Source organism: Sarcophilus harrisii, chromosome 4 (genome assembly GCF_902635505.1).
Source record: "Sarcophilus harrisii chromosome 4, mSarHar1.11, whole genome shotgun sequence".
Lineage (NCBI taxonomy): Eukaryota > Metazoa > Chordata > Mammalia > Dasyuromorphia > Dasyuridae > Sarcophilus > Sarcophilus harrisii.
In genome coordinates, this window is record NC_045429.1 from 96,017,165 (window position 1) to 96,044,737 (window position 27,573).

Consider the following 27,573-nt stretch of genomic DNA (forward strand, 5'->3'; position numbering starts at 1 on the left):
GTGAGACTCTGGGCTAAATCATTCAACCTCATCTGTAAATGGGGATGATAATAACATCGCTGTTTACCTCTGGGTTGGTGAGAGGAAATGCTATATATGCAGGCTGTTCCCAAGCTTAAAACCACACTGAGACTTTGGGGACTCTCCACGAGTGTCCCGTGGCAAGCAGCGCGGAGGCAGGGGCAGCGTTTTGCTTCCTTTCCGCCCTGTTCCTGGGCCAGTGGGAGCGGCGGCTGTATCAGAAGCTTCATCCTGGGTACACTTCCTCCCCTTTCAGCATCAGCCCACGCAAGACTGCAGCACAGACCTCCTCATCCTCCCTCCGCCCCCACGCTGCCATCATTTTCCCCAAGTCCAGAAAGTGCTGGTTATGGCTCCGAGGGACACAACGGACACGGTCTTCTCGGATCTCCAGCATTAGGGACCAGGCGCAGAGAAAGCACCATGACCTTCCTTATACACTAAAATCTTAAGGAAAATTACTCCCAGAACTAGGGAACAGACTAGACCAGAACAGAAAGGGCCCAAACAGAAGAGAACAGACTATTCAGGCTAGAAGGGACCTGGGACATCTGTCCAAGTCCGCAGTTTTACAAAGGAGAAAGATGAAGTCATACAGCTAATCACAGAGTCCAAGGAGTCCCCCCACTGTGGAGGGAGGAAGCCCAAATATGGCCCACCTGCACTGAGGTTCCCAGACATGAACCCAGAGGCCCAGGTCCCAAGCCTCCCCCACCAGGACCGGGTCCACTCCCACTCACAGAGGTCTCCACACACTAGCTCGTTATAGCTGGCTAGGACTGTGACTCCATGCAGACATCTCAATGATGTCATCCCTCCAGCAGCCTGCTGGGGAGGGGGGAGGAGAGGAGGTCAGGAAAGGAGCTGATTGCTGCAGTCTCTGCATACATTCAGCCTAATCCTGCTCCTGTCCCCAGGGAGGAGGAGACACCTGATTTACCTCCTTCTGAAGGGGATTCAGATGCCGGGAGCCTCCTTGGAGCTGAGGGCTGGTGGCGGTGGGAGGGATGAGGGAAAGCTCATCATCAGCCTTATTCAGGTTGGCTCCCTTTGTCTAACCCCTAGAATTTCACAGAGGTAATGACTGATGGTTCACAGGTCAGGAGAGGGTTAGATACCTCCAATAACCAGGAGGTGGGGATCCTGCTCTTATCCCTCCCGTCTCTGCTGCCTCCTTGCAGAAAAATACAGACAAACACAGCTTCCTAAAGAGCTCGGTGCCCTCGGAGGAGTCCCTCATGCTGCTGGGGAAACCCAGGAGTCCCTCGTCTTTTACCAGGAGGGCAGCATCAAACATCTGATTATACTGATTATACAAACTGCCACGGTCAAGGCTGAATATTTCATACAAGCGCAATCATCCATTAGTCATAATCAATTATTTATCCCCAGTGAGGCCAGAGAAAGGCAGCCTGTCGAAGTGGGGGGCAGGGCAACAGCAACTACATCCTTGTCTGCCATCTTTTTTAAGAACCCCTATCCTCCAGGGGAGTTGGGGGCCCTTCCCTCTGCTCAAGATTGACAACTTCAGAAAAGCACTGAGACTTTAAGTCCATTTGAAATGTCCCTCAGGTAAAGAAATAGATGTTACCCCATTTTCATAGACAGGGGGACCAAGGCCCACAGACATTAAGTGGATTTTTAAAAATTGCCAAAACTATCACAAGAACCCAGGTCTTCTTTAACCAAATTGCACCTTGGGCATTCAGCAACTGAAGAAACAAACTTCTTTTAATGAAGCTTTGCAAGGTAGCATGAGGCAGGCTGATTTAGCTGGGGAAGCTGGGGAATGATGCAGCTTATTTAATATTCTCCCTGAGAATCTCTGAGTGAAACCAGCAAGCAATCCAGCTCCCAGCCCCCATCCTGTATGCCCCTGTCTCAGAGGTGATAGAAATGAAGTATAAAGTCAGGCCCCTTCAAACCCAGCATGAGGGCAAATGCCATGAATTTTCTAATATTAGATCACACTATCACGTAGGATTTCTGCCTGCTGCCCAGGCATGGGCTCCTGCCCCATTTACTCATTCAACAAATATTTGTTGAGATCTTACTGTGTCTAACAGGAGACATGACTGGTTGTGGGGGGGGGGGGGGAGGAAAGGTCTAGTACACAGTAAAATGTGATAAGAATCACATTTGAGATATGGAGAGCTAGAGGGTTTAGTGGAAGGGACATCACATCCAATTAAGAAGATTCATGGGGGAGGTGACATTTGAGCTAGGTTTTGAAAGGTATGATTTCAATAGGAGGAGTTCTAGCGGTAGTTGAGGGGAAAAGGAGGATAATTTAAACTGAGATGAGGAAATATAGAGTATTGTCAGGGACCAATGAGTAATCTAGTTTGACTGAAGTATATCACATAGGCAGAGGTGCAGTTAAAGACAAGGCTAGAAAAACTGTATCTAGATACAGAAGATGCATAATAATTATTTGTTAATTGATTATATGAAACTTTGAATGATAAAACTGATTTTAGACTTTGCTTGGAAAGTAACAGGAAGTAAACAGTGAAAGGACTTTTTGGTGTTTGCTTTTTGTGACAGAAAATTTGTGATCAAGGTCCACATTAATATAGAAATGATGAGTAGTTGGACTAGAGGGAGGCAAGACCAAAAACAAAGAGATAAAATTATGAAGGTCTGTTGGAATTGCATGGTCAAAAAATAAAAAGGATCTGCCAGACAAAGAGGACAGTCTGTGACAACTTATCAGTGGCAACAGGAATGGAAAGGAGGTGACTAAAATCTGACAAAAAAGAATTGCTAGAACTTTTATAACTGATTGGATAAGGGATCAATAAGAAACAGGGAGAAATCAAAGGTGATAGCAATAACAACAAAATCCAATATTTTTTATTTGCTTTAGAGTTTACAGAGCACCTGGGCTACAAGCCTACGTGTCTGGGTTCTGAAATTAATAAAAATAAAAAAAAAAAGGCGGGGTCCAGATCATAGGATCAAAGATTTAGAACTGGAAGGAACCTTAGAAATCAAGATGTCCATTCACTCCCTTTACGGATGAGAAAAGTGAGACTCAGCACTATAAGTGACTTAATCAAGATCACAAGAGTAACAAATGCTACAGATGCTTCAAGATCCTCTAATTCCAAATGCAGTCTTCATGGTTATCTGTATCTGTAACACGCTGCCTCCAAAGAAGGAGCTGTTGTTTTATGTTGGGAGGGAGGAAGATTTGGTTTTGGACATATCAAGTGTGAAGCTTACAGCAGGAGATCCAAATGAAGATTCCCTATAGACAGATGGAAATATGGGACTGAAGCTTGAAAGAGAGGTCAGAGCTGAAAAAGATTTAGGAGTCATTTATAAGGAGAGTAGAATGGAAATCAAGGGAATGAAGAAGGTCACCAGAGGAATGAAGAAGGTCACCAAGGAAGAGGGACTGCACGTAAAAGAAAAGAGCCAAAGACAAAATCTTAGGGTGCATCTACACTTAGGGGAGTAAGGTAGAGGAAGAGCTAATGAATAGGACAGATAAAGATCAGACAGCTATGAAGAAGGAGGGTCAAGAGAAAAGAGAAAATCTCAAAGGAGGGAGCAGCCAGCAGTATCAGAAAGCCCAGAAAGGTTAAACTACAGAAAAGTGAAAGAGGAAAAAAGGATAAATAGCCATTGAGTTTGGTTCGTGTGGGACCCATTGGTAACCTTGAAGAGAACCCTTTAATAAAACAGTAAAGACAGTCACTAGATTGGAAGGGATTGAGGGGCATGTAATGCAAAAGTAGAGTCAAAGAGTCAAACTCTTTAAAAAAAAGTCTAATAATAATAATAGCTTCGGGGGAGCACAAGATCTAGGAAAGTGGTATTTTTTATTTTGTTCAGTTTTGTACTGTTTTAGGATACAGAAGATTAGAGCAAGACTGTAGACAGAGGAGAAAGAACCAGCAGAAGTAAAAACAAATAGATTACAGGTAGAATAGTTAGCCTTGGAAGAGTGGAGGCACTCCTCCTCTCTCCCTTGAGAAAGGAGAAGAAACAACTTGAAGATAAAGAGGAAAAAAGAAGATAAAGGGAAACCATAAGGTGAAGGAGAAGGAAGCTCTAATGGTTAGTTTCAGACTCAGTAAGTAAAATAGGAGGCTGTGTACTAAGTGGGAAGTAGGGCTATGTTTGGAGACTTGTCAAGAATGAAAAAAGGTTTGGAATAATCACTCTGGGAAATACAAAGGGAGCCAGCCAGAGATAATAAAAGAATTACCAAACAGTAGAGAGGGCCCAGTTAAGTTTAAATAGTATGAATGTGTAATGGATCCAATCACCATAGTTTCATGATTTTGTCTAGCAACCTATCAACTTGATTGGAGAAAATAAACAGTGGGAGGTGTCCCAGGGCCAGGGTTTGTCCAGCCCGAGCAACAGAAGTGCAAGGGAGAGGGAGGGAGATAAGAGACTGTAGGTGCCAGAAAGAACATCACTGAAATATTTGACTGTGTGGTTAAGGCAAACACAGTCGTAAAGAAACTGTTATCTGGGAGGAAGACATGGAGAAATGGAGGTACTGCTATGATGCAGAAGAACAAGTTTAGTAGAAATGAGAGAATGGGAGGGAAGAAAGAGAAGAAAGTTGTGGTGAGAAAGGGAATTTGAGAATTAGAAAGTTATTATATAGGCTTCAGAAGCTATTCTCCATCTCCTCAGATTAGGATCAGAAAAAGAAAAACTAAATTGAGTCTGCAGTATAAGAGAGTTAAACTGAACTTAAGAAAGGATTTCCAAAGTAGATAGCCCTGGAATGAATAAATGAACTTGGTGATGTCATCTCTTCCCAGGCGATCTTTTAGCAAAGGCTCACTTATTATTTTCCTGCAAGGAGCTAAGTACAATCCTACATGAAGGCTGGAGGATAACTGAAATCATCTCTGGAGATTCTGGCTTATATTGTAGAAGAGCATTTCCTATCTTTGAGGGGTAAGAAACAGGCATAGGTTACCTGTGAATTCAGTGGAACACAGAATGGCATAGTTCTTTCCTCTCAGCCACTCAAAGACCCAGTCACTTGTTTACTTGTCTGTCTGTCTGTCTGTCTCTCTCTCTCTCTCTCTCTCTCTCTCTCTCTCTCTGTCTCCTCTCTCTCTCTCTCTCACACACACACCATCCTTTTTTTACTATGATTACCAACTTTGCTCTTAAAAATTGACAAAAGGGAAGAAAGAAACCTAGAAAGTCACAATACACCCAGGATCCCTTCACAAAACATTCAAGAATTCTAAATCCTAGTATGAAAAAACAATAACTTGTGCAACAAGATCTTACTTGAGTCTCAGCTATTAAACATAACAGATACTTGACAGTGGCCAAAGCCAGGACTTTCTACTATCTACAATCATTTCCTTCTGAGTCTTCTATTTCAGTTTCTGGAGTATTAGGAATAAGGAAAACTCTGGAGAAACCTCAAGTGAGCCACAAAAAAAATCTAGAAAAAGGGTACTTTCCCACCCACCTAGGGACATCTGTCCTGGCTGATATCCCCATGTACTGACTCGACTGTCATGGACATTGTTCTGTGGGACTTGTAATTAGAGGTAGGTAAGTAGCTTCTAGGAAAGAGACTTGTTGACCCAGAAACCAAAGGATCCATTCCTGTAACAGAAGCTATGTGGCCATTTGTAGTTATGTGAAAAATGTTCTAAATCACTACTGATTAGAGAAATGCAAATTAAAACAACCCTGAGGTATCACCACGCATCTCTCAGATTGGCTAAGATGACAGGAAAGGATAATGAGAATTGAGAATTAGAGGTGGGAGGGGATATGGGAAAACTGGGACACTAATACATTGTTGGTGGAGTTGTGAAAAGATCCAACCATTCTGGAGAACAATCTGGACTATGCCCATAGGGCATATCCTTTGTCTCAGCAATGCTATTACTACTTCTGTATCCCAAGGAAATCATAAAGGAGGGAAAAGGATCCACATGTACAAAATAACTAAAAGAGACTGAATGTAATTCAACACATGTTATATTCACTTCTTTTTCTGTTTTTTAATCTCTCCCATGATTTTCCCCTTTTGCTCTGATTTTTCTCTCCAGACATAATTATAAAACAATGTGTATTAAAAATAAACAAACTTTTAAAAATAGAACTTATGCGGCCTTAGTTATCACTTCCCTCTGTAGCTCTCAGCTCTCTCCTCTACAAAGTAATGAAGTTGAACTAAATATTTTCAAATTTTGTTTCCATTGCTACTTTTAAAATTCTGTTAAAGAATAAGGACCAGCCTCAGGCATGGCAAACACTTTTTTCAGTCATTTCTTGCCTTCTCAATCAAGTTGTGTCACTCTACTCTTTACCCTTAGATTCTGAAACTTTGTCCCTTCTTTGTAATCTCGTTTCCCCAGATTCAATATCCTCCATGGGCTGTTGGCTTTGGTAGGATGGCTTCATTAAGTCAGAATCACTGTGGATGGTGACTATCTCCCACATATACTGCCTATCTCCCACTGCTCAACTGCTCTAATTCTTGTTCCCTTTCCAAAGCCAGCCCAGCCCCATTCTGTTCCACTTCTCTGCCAGAGCTCAGGATAGTTCAGTTGTGGCTCATCTTGACAAATAAACCAGCTAAAAAGTAGGAGGGTGGGGGGAGATAGCAAAAACATAAGGTCAATTACGGGAAGGGTTTTTGATTCCCTTCACTTTATAGATGAAGAAACAGAAATCCAGTAAATTTTGCCAAAGTTGCACCACTTGGAAGAAGGATGACTTCCAGTTTCCTGTCTCCAGACTGAACTGTGGCTGTCCCCATCCCAGCTGGGTCAATAGCCTTGAATTCCTGGCAGAACTTTCTTTGTCTTTCTCAGCATCTCATTTAGCCAGCCCATTTAACTTTGCCTTCCTGAAGTGAGGTTAGTAGCTCATTGGGTAAAGTACTGGCTTAGAGTCAGAACAGATCTCACTCTAATCCAATTCTAATGTAGTCTCAGATACTTCCTCGTTATGTAACCCTGGGCAAATCCTAACCTCTCTTTGCCTCAGTTTCCTCCACTACAAAATAGGGATCATAATAGCCCCTACCTCTTGGGGATGTAGCAATGATCATATGAGATAATAATTGTAAAGCGCTTCGCAGAGTGCCTGGCCTATGGTAGTGCTAAATAAATACTTGTTTCTTTCCTCCCGGTGCTTTTCCTCCACCAGTGGATTGCCATTATAAGGGCATGTGCACTGGCCATGGTGCTGATCCCTGTGGACCTTAATCTCAGAAATGAGCCCATTTCAAAGCACCTCAGTGACAAACATTTGGGGGAAATAAAAAGACATAGATCCCGCCCATAAGGACTTTCCATATTATTGGGAGAAGCAAGGAAGCAATTTTATTGTTGCTATTCAATCCTTTTTCAGTTGTGTCTGACCCTTTGTGACCCCATTTGAGATTTTCTTGGCAAGGACACTGGAGTGGTTTGCCATTTCCTTCTCCAGCTTATTTTATAAAGGAGAAAACTGAGGGCAAACAGGGGTAAATCACTTGCCCAGAGCCATATAGCTAGTAAATGTCTAAAGCCAGATTTGAAATAAGAAAGGTAAGCCTTCCTGATTGCAGGTCCAGCATTCATTTCCTGCATCACCTATCTGATCAATGAAGTAACACTACATGGTTTGGAAAAGGGGAAAAAAAGTATCATGCAGATTTTAGCTGGGAAAGATTATCTAAATATATATTTTGGGAATTAAGACAAAAGAAAAATACATTTATCCCAAGTACTCACATCTTCTATACCAGCCCTGTGATGTAGGTTGTGCAAATATTATTATACCCATTTTCATATAAGGAAACTGCGATCTTAAAAGGGACCTTACCTAGAGCCATTCTAGTCCTATATTGAAGGTCTCACACACACACACACACACACATGCACATGTCACACAGCACAGCACACATGTGCTCACCAGTAATAGAACTAAAGACTCAAAGGCTAAGAGGGACCTTAAGAGTTCATCCCCTTGCCTCTGGACCAACAAAAACAGATATCTTCTGACCCAGAGAAAGAAGAATAAATAGCCTTTTGTTTCTTTGATGGCCCTCTTGGATTACTTAATCTTATTGCCTCTTCTAATTCTATTGTCCCCTAATAAACCTTTCCACCATTATTGGTCTCTGGATCATAAAAGAAACATTCCATGGCTGACTCCAGCCCCCTCCCACACCGAGTCAGCCTCATTGACTCCTGTGTTGCCAGTAGCTAATACACTTTGCAGAAGCGATATTTATATTACAGTGGGATGAGAGGAGCAAAGGTGTAATTGGACTCGATTTGATTGAGTGCAACAACTCTGCAGTTTGCCACGTGTGTCATTGGAAAATGTGAACTGGGGATAGTTTATGTTCAAAAACTCATTTCCAAGAGGATCTGACATCTTCTTGTCACAAACACTCTCCCGGCAGCAACAACACAAGTAGTATGAAGAAGAAATGTGATTCATAGACTCCTCGGTAGAAAAGACCTTGAGAGGTCATCTCCTGCATCCCCTGGCCTCCACAAGAGACTACTACTCCCCAGCCCATCCCAGAAAAAGAGCTATCACCTCTCTCCTAAAATACTGACATACTTTAATCCCATTGGTCAGCTGTTTCAATATGTCAGAGTTTTGGGTGAGGCAGACTCATAGAAGAGCCATCAGCTAAGAGTTATAGACTCATAAACTGTCAGAGTTGGAAGAAACTCTGGAAATGACACATAGTCCAATTGTCTTATTTTACAGAAGCAAAAACAAACTGGAGTTAGTTCAGAAAGGTGACTTGAGGATGGTGGTAAATTCAGATGTCCTGATTTTAAATACAGTCCACTTCCCTTTAGACCATTGAAAGCTATTTTACCCTTAAGGAAGATGAATTGAATCTTCTCCACAAAATCAGAGAATTCCAGAATTGGAAGAGACTCCAATGGACAGGTATACCAGCTCAAACACCACAAAATAATGTTCCTACAATAGAGTCAAGAGTGGCTCAGCTTAATGAATGATAGGGACTCCCTAAACTTCCCCTTCTCATAATTAGCACTGGCCGCCCTGATGATGTTCTCATGGAACACTTTGCTGCCTTCTGGTTCTAGATTCATAGGACCTAAAATATCATAGAACCCAAACCACTCATTTCACAGAAGTGGAAATTGCCCAGTTCTCCCCTCTTCCCTGGGAAAAATGCACTGGAGAAGGAGAATTGTGAATGCTTCTTCCATTTTCTTTCCTTGGGTCCCAAGAAAGAAATAATTTTTGGCATTAGATAACCTTTACCACTTTTTGATGTGTCTTGCAGGCATTTAGGTGGATAGTAAAGATGACAGATGATTTTAAGAGCCCTTTTCTTTAGACTGAAAGTTTTTCAAGGACAGAAATATTCTTTGCTTTTCTTTGTATCCACAGCTCTTAGAACAGTGCCTGGCATGTAGGAGATGCTTTAAACTACTTATTATTGACTGAATGACTTTTACAGAGAATGAACAGGATGTCAGGAATAGTGCCAGGGGGTTCATGGTCCTAAGTAGAGCAGAGAGCCTTATGTAAAGAGAATTTCCTTACAACTTTCTATTCTAAGTAAACTGACAGCATGTTTGACCCAGGTCAGTGACACTTATAGAAAATCAAGAGGCTTTAGTTCCAGTTCTGGTTTCCTCACCAAACTTCTGGAGATACCGGGAATTGTGACCACTGGAACCTGGAGAATCTGTCTCAAAAGAGATTTGCAAGAAGAGCTTGATTGCATTTATATGCCTTTATCCCACCTTTCTCATTCACTGCACCCCTTTCCCTTCTTCCTTCTCTTTTCTTCTCTCACCATCTTCTCTTGCTTTCCCTGTACTATCATCACAATCTCTTCTTCCACTGTTCTGTTGTCGGACGACCTTCTCATCTACCTTACCAACAAGCACAGTGTCTCAGATCTCTTATCAGAGATCAATAGCTTGAGATAAATGCCTCCCCCTGAAAACTCTACACTGAACCTCGCAGTCTGCCTTCCCTGTGATCTCCTCACTTGCAGCTCAGCTATCTGTAATGAGACTAGAAAGCCTGGAATTAGCAACAATAGGGAGGAGGGGGGGAGAGATGCCCTCCTAGGTCTAGGACTTGACAGTACTTAATCCTTTTCTCTTTTGAAGAACCAACCACCTTCATCAGGTGTGCCAGAAAAGGAGACCCCGGATCACCATGGAGATCGGTTTCCTCTGCATCAGACAATCCCATTCCAGCCGTCAGTGATGAGGCTGATACCTGAGGATGCAGGGAAGGCCCGGGGTTGGATTTCACTTCTCAGTTTCCAAGGAATGTGAGAGGGAAATGCCATTCCTAGCTGGCAACCTATCAAAACAACAAGGAGCTCCTCGGTCCTGAGTGGTAACTGAGAGCAGAAGAGTTGTGCTGCTCAGATCCAGGTATCTGTAGACCATCTTTAACAATGGAGTTGCATCCTCCAAGGTCAAGACTTGCTTCCCCAGGAAGCAATAGGACCCACTGCCCAGGGAAGGATTGATACTTGTTCTTTCCTGAGAGGAGGTGAAAAGCTAGGGCAGCTTTGAGTCCATTGCACTGTTCACCATGGGCCAACTTCCTGGGCTTGTGCTCGACCTGTTCTAAGTAGCTCATCTTGCTAACTTAGCTTGAGGGTCATTAGGCATGGAGCCAGCTTTTCCCGGGCTTTGCAAAGTAGGGGGTGGAGTAGGTGGAATCGAGCACTGCACACCCGGGCCACGGGGCTCTTCAGTGCCCAAGATCCAATTGTGCACAAGGTAGATTTGGAGAGGAGGGATTGAAGAGAAATGACACATTCACTGGATAAGAGCCCACCTCTCACAATGGCCAGGTAGTTTTTCATGGGGAAGAGGGTTCTCCTGTTCTCCCTCCCTGGAAAAGTGAAAATTAAGTAGGTTCTCCCCAGAACACATGTCCCACTGCCCTTAATGAGAAGCATCCTCACCGTGCCTCTGCTTTCCATCCCCTCCATGGAGAATTCCCTACCACAAGGGTAACTGTAACCCTGGAAAGGCAGCTATAGGGGAAGTGACCGTACGCCAAAATAATCAATTACAATGCAAGGGGCAGTGAGCCGCCTGCTCTCGCTTTGGTGATTGAACAGCTGTCAGGCCAGATGTGCACAAAGGATGCCAGTGGCCAGGAGGCGGAACCAAGTACCTCTCGCTCTGTCTGTGCCGTCCCCTTTCCGTCTGGGGTCAGTGGCCAGGGGGCCACGCTTCCTGATCCCACGTCCTTCCCAGGGCCAACCCCCTGCTCCTCCCTTTGGCAGACAGGAACGCTGAGCTGACCATGCTCTTTTTCCGTACCAGAGACAGGCAAAGCCACCGAGGAGCCGGGAAGATGTATATCCCAGCCCCCTGGTTTCCTGACTCATGACAGGCTGGATGTCCAAAGTGCTAAATCTTAATTACATCAGACTTGCTGGGAAGGATATGTAAACCCATAACTCTACCAGGCCATCATCAGGTGGGAGGGATCAGCCCCCCAGCTCCCTGGGTGTCTCTCGTGAGAAGGCAGGAGAGAGAAAGGCAGGATCCATAGCACAGGTGTGGGGGAAGGGGTCAAAGGAAGCAAGAGGGAGAACAGTTGGGCCTGGAACTAATATGGAATGTAGCGCAAGAGGACACAGCTTGTTGCTGTAGCAAAAAAAAGGATTTGAGTTAGATACAACAGCTTCAGGATGGTTATCCTATGGAAGGTGCTTTATCCTATGGAAGGTGCTAAAAAGTACAGATGCTTAATGAATGGGAGAGTTCTCCTGGTGTCTGAAACAGACTCTGATCCAATATGTGCTTCTGGGTAGCCTTGAAGTGCCCCAGACCAAAGCCAACAGAAAAACAAGCCCACAGGTATCCATATCCCCCCTCTCTGAAAGTCTCCAGGGGTAGCATGAATCTGGCTGTTGAAGGAGAAAAGGGCTTTATAGGGTACCCCCGTTTGTCCCTTATCTCAGCCCTTAAGAATGGGATGAGGGGCAGCTAGGTGGCCCAGTGGATGGAGCACCAGCCCTGAAGTCAGGAGGACCTGAGTTCAAATCTGGTCTCAGACAATGAACACTTCCTAACAGTGTGACCCTGGGCAAGTCACTTAACCCCAACTGCCCAAGCCAAAAAAAATAAAGTGAATCAAATCTACATAGTTTTGGAAACCTTGACAGCTCCATCCCTAAGCTCTCTCTGGACTGAATTGTTAAGGAATCCCCATTGAATTGTATATTTTGTGCATGAAGTACAAAATGGTCCAACTCAGGGCTATGTTCTGCTGTTTAAAGACCTTAGATAATCTGACCTGTGACCCTGGCCAAATCATTTTGCCTCTATTTCCTCATGTGTAAAAGGAGCAGGTTGGACTTAATGATCTCTAAAATTTCTTCCAGTTCTGACATTTATGACCCTTCGAGGTTGAAACAACAAATGGGAACGTTTCCAACCAGTACCTGAAAATCAGTGGCTATCATGGCTAACATTGCCTCTAATGCAATAGAGCCAGTAAGTGCGAATGAACCAAGGCGGGGGAAATCCCTGCTTGTCTCCCTCTCTACCCCAGCTCCCAATCCCACCCCTCCCAGGGCCCTCTGAGCTCACCTCCTCAGCTCTTGGGCCACCCCAGCTCAGCATCCAGGGCCTGGAAGATCCTCCCCTCTGGACAACCCCTGAGCTAGACAAAGCCACTGGATCTTGCTCCTGTCTCCTGGTCACTCCAACTGCAGAGCAGGTGACCCAAACCTTACTGCAGCTCGGAGCAAGGAAAGGTGGGTGCCAGGAAAAAGGGCTAAGGGGCCACAGGAGGAGCCCCCACCCTTGGCCTTCCAGGGAGCCTTCAGACAGACCGTTACAGGCTCGACCACCAACGGCTGGATCCGCGCCTCATTTCCCCAGAACAGCAGCCTGCCGCCGTTCAGAGCAGAGAAAGCTAATCTAATTTCTCGGCTATGCTCCCCCTGCAATGCCAGGATTGATTGGAACCAGGACAACCTTATTAAAATGATGCCTTTTTCTCCCAAACCCTCCCAGCGGGGAAGCCAAATTGGGAAACAGAGGCCACTGATTAACCCTTCCATTCCCTACTACCCCACAGCAAGCCCACCTTCAAAGAGCCATCTCTCAGCCTTTCATGTCTCCCAAGAATTATCAGAGTTCTGGGGTTTCAAATTTCCCTCTAAGAGTTTTGTATTCCCCCCAAGATCCCAAATACAGAAATTAACACGAACTTCCCATTCTGGCATCCAATGTCTTCCACAATCTGGTTCCAATGGGCTTTTCTGGGTTATTTCACACTTTTTACGCACTCCATGGCCAAAGTGGTCCACTAGCTGGCCCCCACTTCCATCTAGCCCTGTGCTACCACCATGCAATTATGCAAACCCCCATCTGCCAGGCAGCACTGGATCATGACAAAACTGTCACTGGACTTGTAGCCTGAATTCAAATGCCAGTGCTGAAGCTCCTGGGTTTGTAAACACAGACCAGCCCTCTTCCCTTTAATTTCTTCTCCTGTAAAAATAGTGTTACATGCACTGCCTACTTTGTGTGGTTGTTGTGAAGATTAAATGAGAAAATGCTTTTTAAATGACCTATAATCATCAACTATTATTTTGCCTGCAATGAATTCTCCTCTTTATCTCTGTCTGACCGCAGAATTCTGAAATGAAAAACAGCTTCCAGGATCACCCTATCTGACTCCCTCATTTTACAGAGAGAAAAACTGAGGCCTGGAGAACGATGATGTCTTGTCCAATGTCACACTGGAGCCAGAATCTCAAACCAACTCCTTGAACTCCAAATCCAAAGACTTTTCAAAGTATGGCAGGTCACCCTTGGGAGTCTCCAAGACTCTTCCAGAGAGTCTGAAAAGTCAAAATTATTTTCATAACATAAGGCACTCTTTGTCTATTAAAATATTTCTTCTTTTCCAGCTACATAACTGTGTGAGACCAGAATTTCTTCATATACTTTAACCAAAGCACATCAAAAAAGAATGACTGCAGAAACAATTAGGAGAATCCAACTGCTTTTTATTAAGTTAGATATTAAAAAAGATTTGTGAAAATTTGTAAAACAGTACAGTTCCTTTCACTAATTTTTTTATTAAATGTTATATTAGCATGATTAACTTGGTAATGGTTCATTGCTATTATTTTAAATGAATTACTAAATATTCTATTTTAAAATTATAAGCTTGAATTTTAATATAGTACATATCAATAAATATCACCCGCATAAAACCAAACCTCTGTGGATCCCTGATAAATTTTAGGAGTATAACTGAGACCAAAAAGTTTTAGAAATGCTGTGTTAGATACCATGCTAAAATCCTTCTTTTTCTTCAAGGCCCAGTTCTGGCAACACCTCATCCATCATCCCTTTCTTATCCTCCTGGTTGAAAGTACTTAATGGAGATTCATGGTTTCATATATGGGATGAGAGAAAATAAACATCTGACCCTTCTTTTCTGGTCTCCTTTGAATAGGAAAAATATTTCTGTTTGTTGTTCTGTTATAAAAAAAGGAAATGAAAAAGTTCTCTCCCTTTTCAAATTTTCCTAAAGCTCTTTGTATCTCTTCTTTGCCTATATCATGTGTCCCTTTGTTGAAACATATCATAGCTACTATTTCTTTCCTGATTAGATTGGAAGTTCTTTGAAGTCATGGAGATTTCATTTTTTATCTTGGGATTGCCAGGGCCTAGCACAGTATTCTGTACATTAGAGGTGTTAAAAAAAATTATCTTTATAATACTCCAGAAGGAGACTGAGGTGTCCCAAGGGAACAGGAAATAGGAAAACAGATCCCTTGGTTTTCCATAGAAAGATCTACCTGTCCCAGAAATCTCTACAGAGATTGGTACTAGAGTTGGAAGGTCATCTCAGTCCATCCCCAACCTGAGTCCTGAATGTTTATGATCCTAACAGAAGTCAAGTTGTTTATTATTATTTTATTATGAAATCTGTTATCTCATTTATGTAAAATTCTATATAAATTATTATTATTATTATCAAATCTGCTATCTCATTTATTTAGCACTTTACATTTCATAAAACGTTTTCCTCACAATAGCCTTATTTAATGCCCATTTCACTGATAAGGAAACTGAAGCCTATAAAGAAAAAAATGGCAATCACAGTGACCTTGACAGGAGTCCCTGTGAGTTCCACTTGAACTAAATCTAGGCCATCTGCACATCTAAGTTAGCATCAGGAAAACTTGAGTTTAAATCCAGTCTTAGACACTTACTGTGTTGTCCTGGGGAAGTCATTTGCTCTCTGCCAGTTTTACAGTTTCCTCAACTGTAAAATGGGATCCTAATAGCAATGACACTATCAAGTGAGATAATACCTGTAAAGCACTTAGATGGCTCCTGGCCCATGACTGATGTTTAATAAATGCTTGTTTCTTGCCCTCTCCCCCCAACTTTTTGGGAAACTCTTGCTGAAGTTGTATATTTTGTGAATGAAGCCCACATTCCCTTATACTTACTTCATAAACATCCTCATATCCATACACTCAAATACATTTCCCAGCACCCCAAAAATTCACCCTTCCCATGAGAAGAGACTCTAAAATGTGTATGGTTTATTCTGCAGAAAGACAGGAGAAGACTGGCAAGACTAGGAAATCAAAGAGAAAAACAATGATTTATTTCCTCCTAATGAAGAAGAACTTAGAGAAAAGGAGATGAGTGCAAGAAAATGACTTAGAAGAACTAACTTGGGTATCCCAAACTCACTCCTTGAGCCTAGACCGCCATCTTGCTAAATTAGAAATGCCTCCTTATTCTCCCCTTTGAACAGAAAACCAGGGGAGAAGAGATGGAGCTGAAATAGGATAAGGTTTGCTATCTGGAAGAATATTTTATAAGGGGTAAAAGATGGTATCAGGTCTGAAGTCAGAACCATCTGAGTTCAAATCCAGCCTTAGACACTTACTAGCTGTGATCCTGAGCAACCTCTATCTTATTCATTTTCCTCTTCTGTAAAATGGGGACAAAAATAGCATCTACCTTACAATATTACTGTGAGAACCAAATAAAATAATAATTGTAAAGTGCTTAGCACAGTGCCTAACAAATAGTAGGTACTGCATAAATGTTAACTTTATTCCCCCCCCCCATACTAGTTATCCTGTCATCTCTGGGCACCAATCCTTTGGAGAAACATAAATAAAATGACTTCTATTTACTAAGGAAACAGAGTTGGGGACAGGAGGGAGCCTGAAGTTCTTAACAGAACCTTAGAGAAAGAAAACATGACTAATCTAGGGTCTCCACCACCCAAAGGTCTAGAGAGGGGGATAGCAGAGAAGTGAAACCAACAGATTGGAAATCAAATTCCTAGAGAGGAAAGTCTTTATCTTTGTTCAAGCAGAGCAGCTGAAAAGCCAAAGTAATGATGCATCCCTTTCCCTGGCTCCTTTGTGTATCCATGGGGGTGATCCTGCTCAGCCTGCCCTTCCATCCCCCCAATACACACACACACACACACACACACACACACACACACCACATCTCAAGCAAGGCAGAGCTCTGATCTCCCACTAATCTAACGTGTTTCATTGTAATTGGTTTAAATAAGATTAGTAAGTCCAAAAGCCGAAAGGTAGGAGTGGGGACAGAAGAGGGAGGAAAATAAGGAGAGAAGAAACAGAAGGAGAAGTGAGGGGATGGAGGAAAGAAAGTGGAGAGAGAAGGGAGAGGCAGAACAAGGTGACAGGAAGGAGGAGAGGAAAAGAAAAGGATGGAGGGAGGAAAAGAAAATGTTGGAGGGAAGAAAAGAGAGAGGACAGAAAGATAGAAGAAAAAGAAATGGAGGAAAAGAAAAGGGGGATGGAAGGAGAGGGAAAAAAGCATTTGTTAAACACCTGTTATATATCAGACATGACAATAAACATTTTATAGATATTATTTCATTTGATCTTCATAATAACCTTGTGAGGTAGCTGCTTTTATTTTTCCCATTTTACAGATGAGGAAATTGAGGCAGAGAGAGTTGAGTGATTTGTCCAGGGTCACACAGCTAAGAAGTATCTGAGGTCAGATTTGAACTTCCTCTCTCTAGTCCAGGACTTTTTTTCAATTTGCTATTTAACTGCTTTCAAGGGGAGAGGAGGCGAGGGAAAGAAAAGAGAAAGAAATAGAAAGTATAAGAAACAGGAAAGCTTTCTTCTTCCATATTCTGCAGGTATCTCACACTCCCTTTTTTTCTCTCTTGCATTAGCTCACATGGATACAGTAGTCAGAGGGCATGTCCCTCTATTCATGTTTCATTGCCACCTCCAACTCTCCATTTATGCAGTATTCCCCTTTTTATCTATTCTATTTTCCTTCTGAATACTTTTGTCTCCAGTTCATTTTGACTAAAAGGGGTCAGATCAGGGAGAGAGGAATCAATGATTCTCCCCCCCAAAAAAAAAATTAGGCAAGAGCTTTCTGGTTTCTAATTCTAGCCACTCCATCCTCCTGCTCAAGGTCAATACCAGACTTTGTTTAAAAAATTCCTTTCCTCCATGGAGGTGGGAAGGGTTAACACAGAGAAGCATCCTCTCCCAGCCTCCCAGCCCCTGCTCACATTCATTCTGGCATCTTACTCCCCTCCCTTCCCCTTCATTCACTTCTATTTTTCCTTGTCCCTGGTGCTGTGCTTATAGTTACAACCACTTAAACTCGTTATTAAGAAGCATGGAAAAGTAATGGGTGAATTCCGACTCTAATTGCAATATTCCCTAATTGCTAAATTCCAGATTCACCAGCCTTCTGCCAATTATGTGAAGCTCTGCCTCGGAGTCAGAGAAGGGTGAGGAATTCCTCCTCCGGGCAGGGATGCCCTTTAAGGGAGTCTTCCTCACCTCCACCTCCGGAAGTGCTGGATCTCTAGACTGTTAACTACCTCTCAGGGACACAGATTGCTCATTGATCCACAAACTCCCAAGGCTCCTCAGTTTTCTTTCCTGGGGGTAGGAAGGAGTGATATATGAAGAGAATAGTGAAAGAAACTCCAGGAAAAGGAGGAAGTCTGGAATCTGTGGCCCCCCCCAACTAGGAGAGCATCCCTCTGCTAGGAATGTACACAAGGATAGAGCCCAGAACTAGGTATTAGAGATAATGGGCAAGGGGGAAAAGACAGTCCCCTTTCTTATCTGATGGATAAACACAGCTTCTTCCCTAGGATATCCCATTTAGATGAAGGAATTAAGCATTTCCTATGCGCCAGGCAGGCTGCTAAGTGCTTTCCAAATTTTACCTCATTTAATCCTCACAATGATCTTTCAGAGTAGGTGCTATTTTGATCTCCATTTTATAATTGAAGAAACTGAGGCAGAAATTAAGTGACTTGCCCTGGATGGAGGCCAAATTTGAAGATAGGTCTCTAGGCCCAGTTCTCTATCCATTCACTAACTGATGAAATCATGGTTTATGCCCCAGGGATCTCCCAGACAGTGGGAGAGGGGAAGGAAGGGAATAAGTATTTATAAACTATCTGCTACCCACCGAGCACTGTGCTAAATGCTTTATAAATATTATCTCATTATCTCCTCTCCTTTCCCCTACTCCCCATCATCTCCACCTTCCCCACATCCTGGATGACTAAATATTCACACAGCAACAGATGTAAAGTAAAAGAGGCAAAGCTGAGCAGATGATTTATAGAACATCTGAGGAGGGTTAGTCCTGGAAGGCTTCCTGGATGAGGAAGCATTGCCTGTCAGTCAGGCTGTGGATGTGAGTGAGGGGACAGCCTATGAAAAGTTGGAAAGCAGGTCCCAGTGGAGATCTGGGGACTCTGAAGGGGTCTCTTTCCCTGAAGCTCTTGCTTCCTTCCATCCCAAAGAAAGGGAAACCAAAGTCCATCCTCTATTCACTTTTTAGCTCAGGGCCCTTCTGGGTTGGAAGTTAAAGGGGAATTTAATTCTCAACAGAGAGGAAAAGCAGACAAGGAACAGGGAAAACAATCATCATCTATACAGAACTTTAAAATTTGTCAAGTTAGCAACAGTTTGGGGTTAGTGAAGAACTGGAGCAGGAGCCTACCAACTGGAGAATGCTAAATGAAATGTGGTATATGAATGTAAAGGGCTCTTTCTACACAATAAGAACTTAAAACTTATGTAACGTGAACAACATCTAACTATAACAATATAAACAAAAGAACAATAAAGTAAAATTCAATGATATGTAATGAAACGGCAAGTTGAAAAAAATGTATCTATCTTGGTAGAGGTAGGAAGGCCATGGATGTGCAGGATCAGACAGGATTAATATGTTGACTGGTTTTGACTTTATTTTCCTCTTTTTTTTTCTTTGTTATAAGGAATGACTTATTGGATACAAGAGAAGTATATTTAAATTTTTAGGTAATTTTTTTTAAATCAAGTTTATAAAACGTTTTACATACAATATTTTCCAACAACCCTATGAGGTAGATGCTGTTAGTATTACTATCTCCAGTTGTCAGATGAAGAAACCAAGGTTACATCACTTGCCTATGATCATACAACTAGAAAGGGTCAGAAGTTGTTACTGAGCCCCATCATCCTGCTGTCTTCCAAAGCCCAGCATCCAAAATACCTCCTCACAATACCCCCTAAGGGTTGGATCACCTATTCCCCAAACCCTTCATCCCCTTGTTCTCCAACTCCAGAACTAAATTTCTAGCACAAAGTTCGAGTTCCTGTTTCCATCCTTCATACACATACCCCAAATAGCTCAGCTCCATGCCTCTGAGGTTCAGATACCCAATGAGTATGATTCAGAGCCCACTCAGCATTGGGGCTAGTAATGATATTAAAATCACATTATAGATAAGGGAGGCATGAAATGAAGCTGGGTTATCCCAGTGGCTTAGTAGTCAACTAAGGCAATAACTCAGCCACAACTATATGGCTCCTCTTACCCTGGGAATTCCACAGCTGCCAAAATTCTCTCCAGCTGCCAGAATGCTCTATGCCCACCTGGCTCCAGCCCCTGAGGCTGCCTTTTCTGTTTTACCTTAACACCAACCTGTGCTCTGCTTGGAGAAGTTTCCCGTCTCTCTAACTCTGAGCACACCATTTTCTGCCTTCTTAACTACTCTCCCAGCCCAGTTCTCCTCTCTGACCTTACCCCAGAAGCCCCAAGAAACTCAATTTTCTAGAGAGAAAAGGAAATATTTAAATAACATTTATTAATTTTACTTAGGCTGAAGTCTAATTTCCTTATATTTAGTGCTTGGATTCCTCTTTGGGTATCATCATAAATAATCATTTATTTTTATTCTTATTTCAGTTCTGGGCACGATATTTTAGAAAGAATGTGGAAAAGAGAAGGACAACTAGGATAGTGGAAGATACCTGGCTCATACCACGTGAAGATCAATTGGAGGAAAGACAAAGAAGACTGCTGGGGGTGGGAATGATATGGGGAACCTGAATGTAGTCTTTTTTTTCAAGTTTTAGAAGGACTATTGATTTCACCTCTGCAAAATCTCCAAAATAAGCCCCTTCTTTCACACTTGGACCATTGCAACAACCTGCTGATGGATCTGCCTCCCTCAACTCTTTCCCACTCTGACCCATCCTCCTTTCAGCCACCAAAATGAGTTGCCTTAAAGTGCAAGTCTGATCTGTCATCCCTCTATTTAATAAACTCCAGTGCTTCCCCATTGCTTCCAGGAGCAAATACAAGGTCCTTAATGACCCAGCCTCTCCTACTCTTCAATCTTCTTACAGCCTATACCCTTCAGACACTGGCCTCCTGGCTGTTCTAGGAACAAGGCACTCTTGGCTCTGGACATTCTCTCAGACTTGTCCCCCATGCCTGGAATGCTTTCCCTCTTTGTCTCTACTCTTCCTTGGAGTCAAATAAGTTCTAACTAAAATCTTATCTTCTACAGGAAACCTTTCCCAACTCCTCTTAAATCCAGCACCTTTTCTCTGTTGACTATTTCCTATTTATACTATGTGTAGTATATATATTTGCTTACTTGATGTCTATCCCATTAGACTCTGGGCAAAGACTGTCTTTACCTTATTTTGTCTTACCTAGCCTTAGCACAGTGCCTAGCATATAGTAGGCACTTAATAAATTGATTGATTGATAATTGTCAATTGATTGATAATGAGAGCTGTCCCAAAGTGGAATTGTTTGCCTTGGGAAGTCAGGGGTCCCCTTTTTTTGGCTGTATCCCAGACTTTTGGTATGTTGTCTCATTATTGTCATTTTCTTGGATAAAATTATGGATTGTTTCTGGAATTTGTTGTTTGACCCACCCAATTTTTTAGGATTAGATTATTTAATTACCAATTGTTTTTTAAGTCTATCTTTCCCTGACCATATATTGAATATAATTTTTATTGCATTGTAGTCTGAAAAGGAAGGATTTACTATTTCTGCCTTTCTGCATTTGATTGTAAGTTTTTTAATGCCATAATACATGCTCAATTTTTGTGTAGATGTCATGTACTGCAGGAAAAAAAAGTGTATTCCTTTCTGTCTCTAGTCAATTTTCCCCAAAGGTCTATAAGATCTAGCTTTTCTAGGATCTTATCAATCTCTCTAATTTCTTTTTGTTTATTTTGTGGCTAGATTTGTCTGATTCTGAGAGGGGAAGGTTGAGGTCCCCCACTAATATAGTTTTGCTGTCTATTTCTTGCTGTTACTGGCTTAAAATATTCTCTAGGAATTTGCATGCTCTACCGCTTGGTGCATATGCCTTTAATATCATTAGTACTTCATTGTTTACTATATGGGTTCGCCTTTCTTGAAAGTCTTCAGCACAGGCTTTGTGACTCCCCTGCCAGAGATGTTGAAGAGGGGATTTATCTTAAAGTATAGGCTGGGTTATTTGTTCCTGAAGTCCCTTACAACTCTGAAAGTCTGTGATTCAACCACTGTTGTGCTAAAGGGCTCTTTGTAGCTTTCAAAATGCTTGCCTCACAGTTAATAACTTTATTTATTGCCCGTTTTATAGGGAAAGAAGCTGAAGTCCAGAGAGGAGAAACAGTCTGCTTAATGTCACACAGATGAGTTTTGGGGGCCAAGACTAGGATTCAAGACTTTTGACTATAAGACCAAGCAGCCTTTATCTCATATCATTCATTCCAATGCTATGTAATCTCACTACTTCTATGTTCCTGTGACAACATAGTAGCCATCGCCAATGAGTCATGTCCAACTTTTACTTTCTCTCCCTTTCTCACTTCTTCTTCTCTCATCTTTTCCTTTTTCTCCTTTCTCCCTTCCTCTCCTCTCTTTCTCTTCCCTTTCCTCTTTCCCTCTCCCCCCTTTCATTCCTTCTTTCTCCCCAAGAGCCAAGGCAGCTGAAACCTCCTATTTGTGTTGTATTCTCCTCTCAGAATGCCCCTCAAGCCCTTGAGAGCAGGGACCATTCTGCTTTTCCATTTGTACCCCTAGCACTTTATAGCATGTTGTTTTGTACATAGTAAATGCTTAATTAACCTTTTTATTCATTCATTTTATTTGTCAATCCCTGTCCTCAAAGAGTTTTCATTTTTCTTCTGGGGAACCAGATTTCCGTTCAATATGAAGAGCTTCCTAAAAATTAGAACTTCTCAGGCATGGAATAGACTGCCTTGAAGAGTAGTGAGCACCCTGTCAATGAATGTTTTCAAAGCAAAGACTGGGTGACAACTTCCTGGGTATACCATTAGGTTTCCTCATTAAATGAGGACCAGGCTGGGTGACCTTCCAGCACTGGGATTTTCTGATACTAACACATTGTCTCCAGTTCCACTTCTCCAATAGGGCCAGTTAAGATACAGTACCTCCTCTCTCTCATGCTTTTGTCTCACTGCTCCAGTTCCCTTCTCTTACTCAGTTTCCTTTTCTCCCTCTCCCTGTCAGGTGAATGCACGAACTGGGTTCAGGAGGAGATAGTTGGATTCAACATTATAAAGACAGGTTACAAACATGGGAAAACCCAAGGTCAAGTCTGCATCTTTGACAGCCAAACTATAAGGCTGATTTGGAAACTTTCATTCTCCAGTGAGTGGATAGGGTGAGGTCAGGGATTTTTCTCGGTAGCTTGGAAGAGTGAGGGGCTGAACTGCCCCCGCACATGCTCAGAGACTCTCTTTTGGTACAAAGGGAGGAACGGAGAGAATAAGCCATTGCAATATTAGGTTAGAGAGTATTTAGAGCAAACCCTAGAAAAAGATTCCTACTCAATGGCAGTCGCACAGACGAACCTAACTCAATTCAACCCATTATCAACCAAATGCTTTCTTTGCACAGGAGCAAATCCAGTCGGAGACATAATGCAATTCTAGCTGCCCTTAGCTCTGGGGAGGTGTAAAGCAATGATTTATAACACCACCTACTTCCTTACTTACAAAGCTCTCCCCCAGCCCACCTGCCCCAGAATCTAAGACAATAAGGAGCTGTGGATAGCCAAATGCTCCAGTAACCCATGTCTGTGAAACCAGCAGCTTAGTCAATAGCACCTGCTCCCCTTGGCAGAAGAGAGTCTACTTGCGCTTTCTCTGCCCGTTTTCTGAAGTACATGAGTTCTTCCAGGCGGAAAGGAAGAATGAGGTGGAGGTGGGGAGGGAGGGAATAGAGGAAGGCTAGTTTAAGATGCCCTGGACTGATAATCATTTGTCTTCTTCCCTCATGGAACTCTCTAAAGGTAATATAGGCAATGAACCAGACATGACCTCCAAGGCAAAGAATTCCCTACACTAGATCTTCTTTATACCACCCTTGAAGGTGAGTAGGGCTGGAATCTGTCTCCAATGATTAAAGTTCAAACTATTTAGAGCTAGAAGATACTTCAAAGATTGGTAATAATAAAAACAATATTTATAATAGCTAACATTTATATAGTACTTATTATATGTCATATATTAAATATACTAATATATAGTATATATTATATGTCATTATATATATTATCTTATATATTATGCTAAGCACTTTACAAATAATATCTCGTTTAATAGTAGGTAGGTGCTATTATTATCCCCATTTTACAGATTAGAAAACTGAGGCAAACAGGAGTAAGTGACTTGCCCAGGTCCACACAGTTAGTAAAATGTCTGAGACCGAGTTTTAATTCCTTTCTTTCTGACTCCAGGCCTGGTGCTTTATCCAAGAAAACTCTTCTTGTCCAGGAGATTTGTCCAAAATCACACAGCAATAACAACAAAATTCAAACCCAAGTCCTCGGATGTCAGACTCTACTACATTACACTTAAACACAATCTAAACCACAGGAAGAGGCAGCCCAAATAAGGAGAAATGACTGAAGGACTCTGAGTAAGGGGGGACTTGGTGAACAGGACTCTTGAGTTAGGAGCAGCTGGCACCAAGGCTTCCAGTGCCGGGTGGCAATATGTCATGGTGTTGGCCCCAGGAGCTGACTCACCTGCTGTGTCCTGAGACGGGGCTGCACACTGCAGAGCCTGCCAGGCCCAGCTCTTCCACCAGGCACGTCCCACTGCATCAGAGATCTCTTGGCCCTGGGGCCAGAGTCCTGACCCCCATCCTACTCCTCAACTTCCTCCCTCCCTGAAAAGGGGCAAAATAGTGCTAAGAAGTAGTGGTCTTGGCCAGAATCAGAGGGAGGGAGCTAAAATGATTCTTTTCCCCCCCATCCCTCTCTTGCAACCCCTTTGCTGGGGGCCCTGGAATGGAAAGAAGTAGATAGGAAATGGTTAAATACCACCTCCCCTCCAAAAAAGAAAGAAAGAAAGAAAGAAAGAAAGAAAGAAAGAAAGAAAGAAAGAAAGAAAGAAAGAAAGAAAGAAAGAAAGAAAGAAACAATCTTGTTAATGTTGTGAGGCAGGGACGCTTTCAACCAGCCAACACCCTCCCAGACCTCCATGAAGTCCTGTCCCTTTCTTCTTTCCCTGTCATCAATCAACCAGAGTGCCCTCTTTCTCCCCTCTCACTTCCACCCCAATTAAGGCTGCTCTTCTTCATTCAGCCTCTACCTGCTCAATCCAAGCTCAGTTCTCCATCCCACGTTCACTCTCTGTTTCTTGCTTCTTGCCAAGAGACTACAAGAGCCTTTTCCTTCAGCAGCTCCTCATATTTCACCATTTTTCTCCTCCTCCCCACTGATATTCCCCCTTCCTCTATCCATCTCTTTGCAGTCCCAGAAGAGTAGGTTTTGATCTCGAGGGCTTCTGGGCCAACCAGAGATCCCAGTTCTTCTCTTTCCCACCTCTAATCCAGGATCCCAGCACTGTTCAGTTAGATGCTCGTTTGGAATCCAGTGGATAGAAGAGAGAAAGCAGTGTGATTTTAGCAGAAAACATGACCCGGAATGAGGAAACCTGAGTTCTAATTCTGATTCTGCCATTGACTAGTTCTATGACCTTGGGCAGAGCACTTTCCCTTCTAGGTCTTAAATTTCTCATCTGTAAAATGAGGCACTGGGAGGAGATAATCTCTAAATCACCTCCAGTTTAGACATTTTATAAATCAAAGGATTCTACCGTCCTCTGGACCCCCAATCCTAGACCCACCTACATGGACACATCTATGTTGGTGTGGATAGAGAGGGAGAAATTCTGATTTTGCAGAGGGATTGGGGTAGAGAGAGGGAGGAGACCTTAAGGAGACTGTTGAGGGGAAGGAAGGTCAGGGATGCAAAAGAGACAGACATATGGGAACATATGGGACAGGTAATTTTCCCTTCGGTGGGGCAGTCCAGAAGAAGGGCGAGAGAGGGGGTCACGGTATTGATTGTGTTCAGAAGTGAAGGGCAAATGAAGGAGGCCATAGGGGCATATGACCCCAGTTCTTGCTTACCCTAAGAATCTTGGCAGGAGACAGACCTGGCAAGGGAACCTGGGAAGGGGGCAGAGACATGCTGAGTCATGGGATTTGGGCAGCGGGGAAGGGGTCTCCGCTCTCCTTTTTCCTTGGTGCCCTACCTCATTTGAGTTCCCACTTCCACGTATCCCCCATTGCCTATAACACTATCTTTTCTTCCCCACTTCAGGGTCTCTGCGCCCTTTCCCTTCTTATATCCCCCCTCAGTCAATCCCACTGACAGCTCGAGCCGCAGGCTTTCCCCCGGAGTGCTCAGGGGGCGCCAGCAAACATCCCCGACGGCTCGGTCCTGGCGGGGCCTGGGAGACCCCGGGATGGGAGTAAAGAGGAAGGTCCCTGGTCCCGGGGGAGTGCCAGAGGACCCGACGGAGTGTGGACCCCGCCTCCTTCCCCCTCTGCAGCTTGTCACCTTGAGATGCTGGGACTCCGAGCCGCCCTACCTGGTTCAGACTAAGGAACTGTCTGCTCACCCCCCGGAGCTCGGAAGCGGGGATGCGGGAGGAGGAACCCACTTCCAAAGCCGCTTCGTCCGCTCCTGCACCGGCACCGCTTTCCAATCGGGCGCAAAGTGCCCAGCAGCCCGGGCTCTGCTCCTCCGCACCCACCTCCGATTCTGCGGCTCCTCAGATCCGCCGCCCCGAGAAGGAACACCAAGAAGAAACTTTAAAGGAGGTGGGTAGGCGCCCCCCACGAGACTCACCGGGGTGCAGCCCCAAGGGAGCTGGGGAGGAAGGAGCCTCCCGATGGGCGGGGGGCTCGGCTGGGGAAATGCGGCGGTCGCGGCACTCTAACCGGGATGCATCTGTCTCCGCGGGACCGGGTCCCCTCCTTGCTCCGCCTCTGCCCCAACTCCGCTTCGAAGTGTCTCTGCTGCAAGACTTGCTGAGCTTAGCAGTCTGCGCCCGAGCCAGAGGTGGGAGGGAGGGAAGGAGGGAGAACGGATCAATGGGCGAGAGGCGGGGGAGCAGCTGCAGTGTGGGGGAGGAGGAAAGTTGGGCTGGGGCTGGGGCTGCTGGGGGGAGAACCTGACCCTGCCGCGGGTTGCAGGCTTGTTTAACGTGAGCCTCCGTGGCTGGACCTCTCACCGCCTTTTCTAGGCTCGGCTCAAGGACATTGGGGCCGGCCCTCTTGGCTGGGGACACTGAGAATGGGGGAAGGCACTCCTTTTTCCCCAGAGGGGACTCTGTGACCCCCATTTTGAGGTTGTCTCCACGTCTCACGGGGTCCTTTTCCTGCCCTTGATCCAGAGGGTCCCATCCTGGCCAGTTTTCCTATTATGTAAATGGAGCAACTGAAGCCCCCAGCTGAGAAGGCTCCCCTCTGGACCCTTACCATTCCACCTCTAAGAAGGATAATAACACTACTATTAATAATAGCAGTTAGAATTTATATGGTGTCTACTACGGGGCAAATGCTTCACAAATGTCTCATTTGACCCTCACAGCAACTCTGGAAGGAGGCGCTACTATTATTCCCATTCTATAGCTGAGAAAAATTGAGGCAAAGTATGTTACGATTTGTGCCACATCACATAACCAGAAAGTGTCTAGTCTTCCTAACTCCGGGACCAGCCTTCTATTCACTGAACCACCTAAGTGCTTCAGGGTGAAGAACCATGCGTTCTCCTCTCTGAATATATTTTCTGCCTACTCATTCCCCAGTTTTTCCACCCCACTCCAGCTATATTGGGGTCCCTAAGGTACTCCAGCAACAACCACCCCTGATTGAGAGGGCTGCTACTTACTCATTTCCCTAAGCTAGTTTAAGGGCTAAATCTTCCTGTGTGCCAGAAGAG

At 43.7% G+C, this 27,573-nt stretch overlaps 1 protein-coding gene across 1 annotated transcript in view; it reads right to left on the reverse strand.

Moving 5' to 3' along the window:
* SYT2 (synaptotagmin 2) overlaps positions 1-26,676 on the reverse strand; it is a 174,804-nt gene extending 148,128 nt beyond the window's left edge. Inside the window, exon 1 of the mRNA XM_031937150.1 lies at positions 26,479-26,676. The gene's annotated coding sequence lies outside the window, so the exon portion shown is untranslated. The remainder of the gene's footprint in view (positions 1-26,478) is intronic.
* Positions 26,677-27,573: the final 897 nt, after the last annotated feature.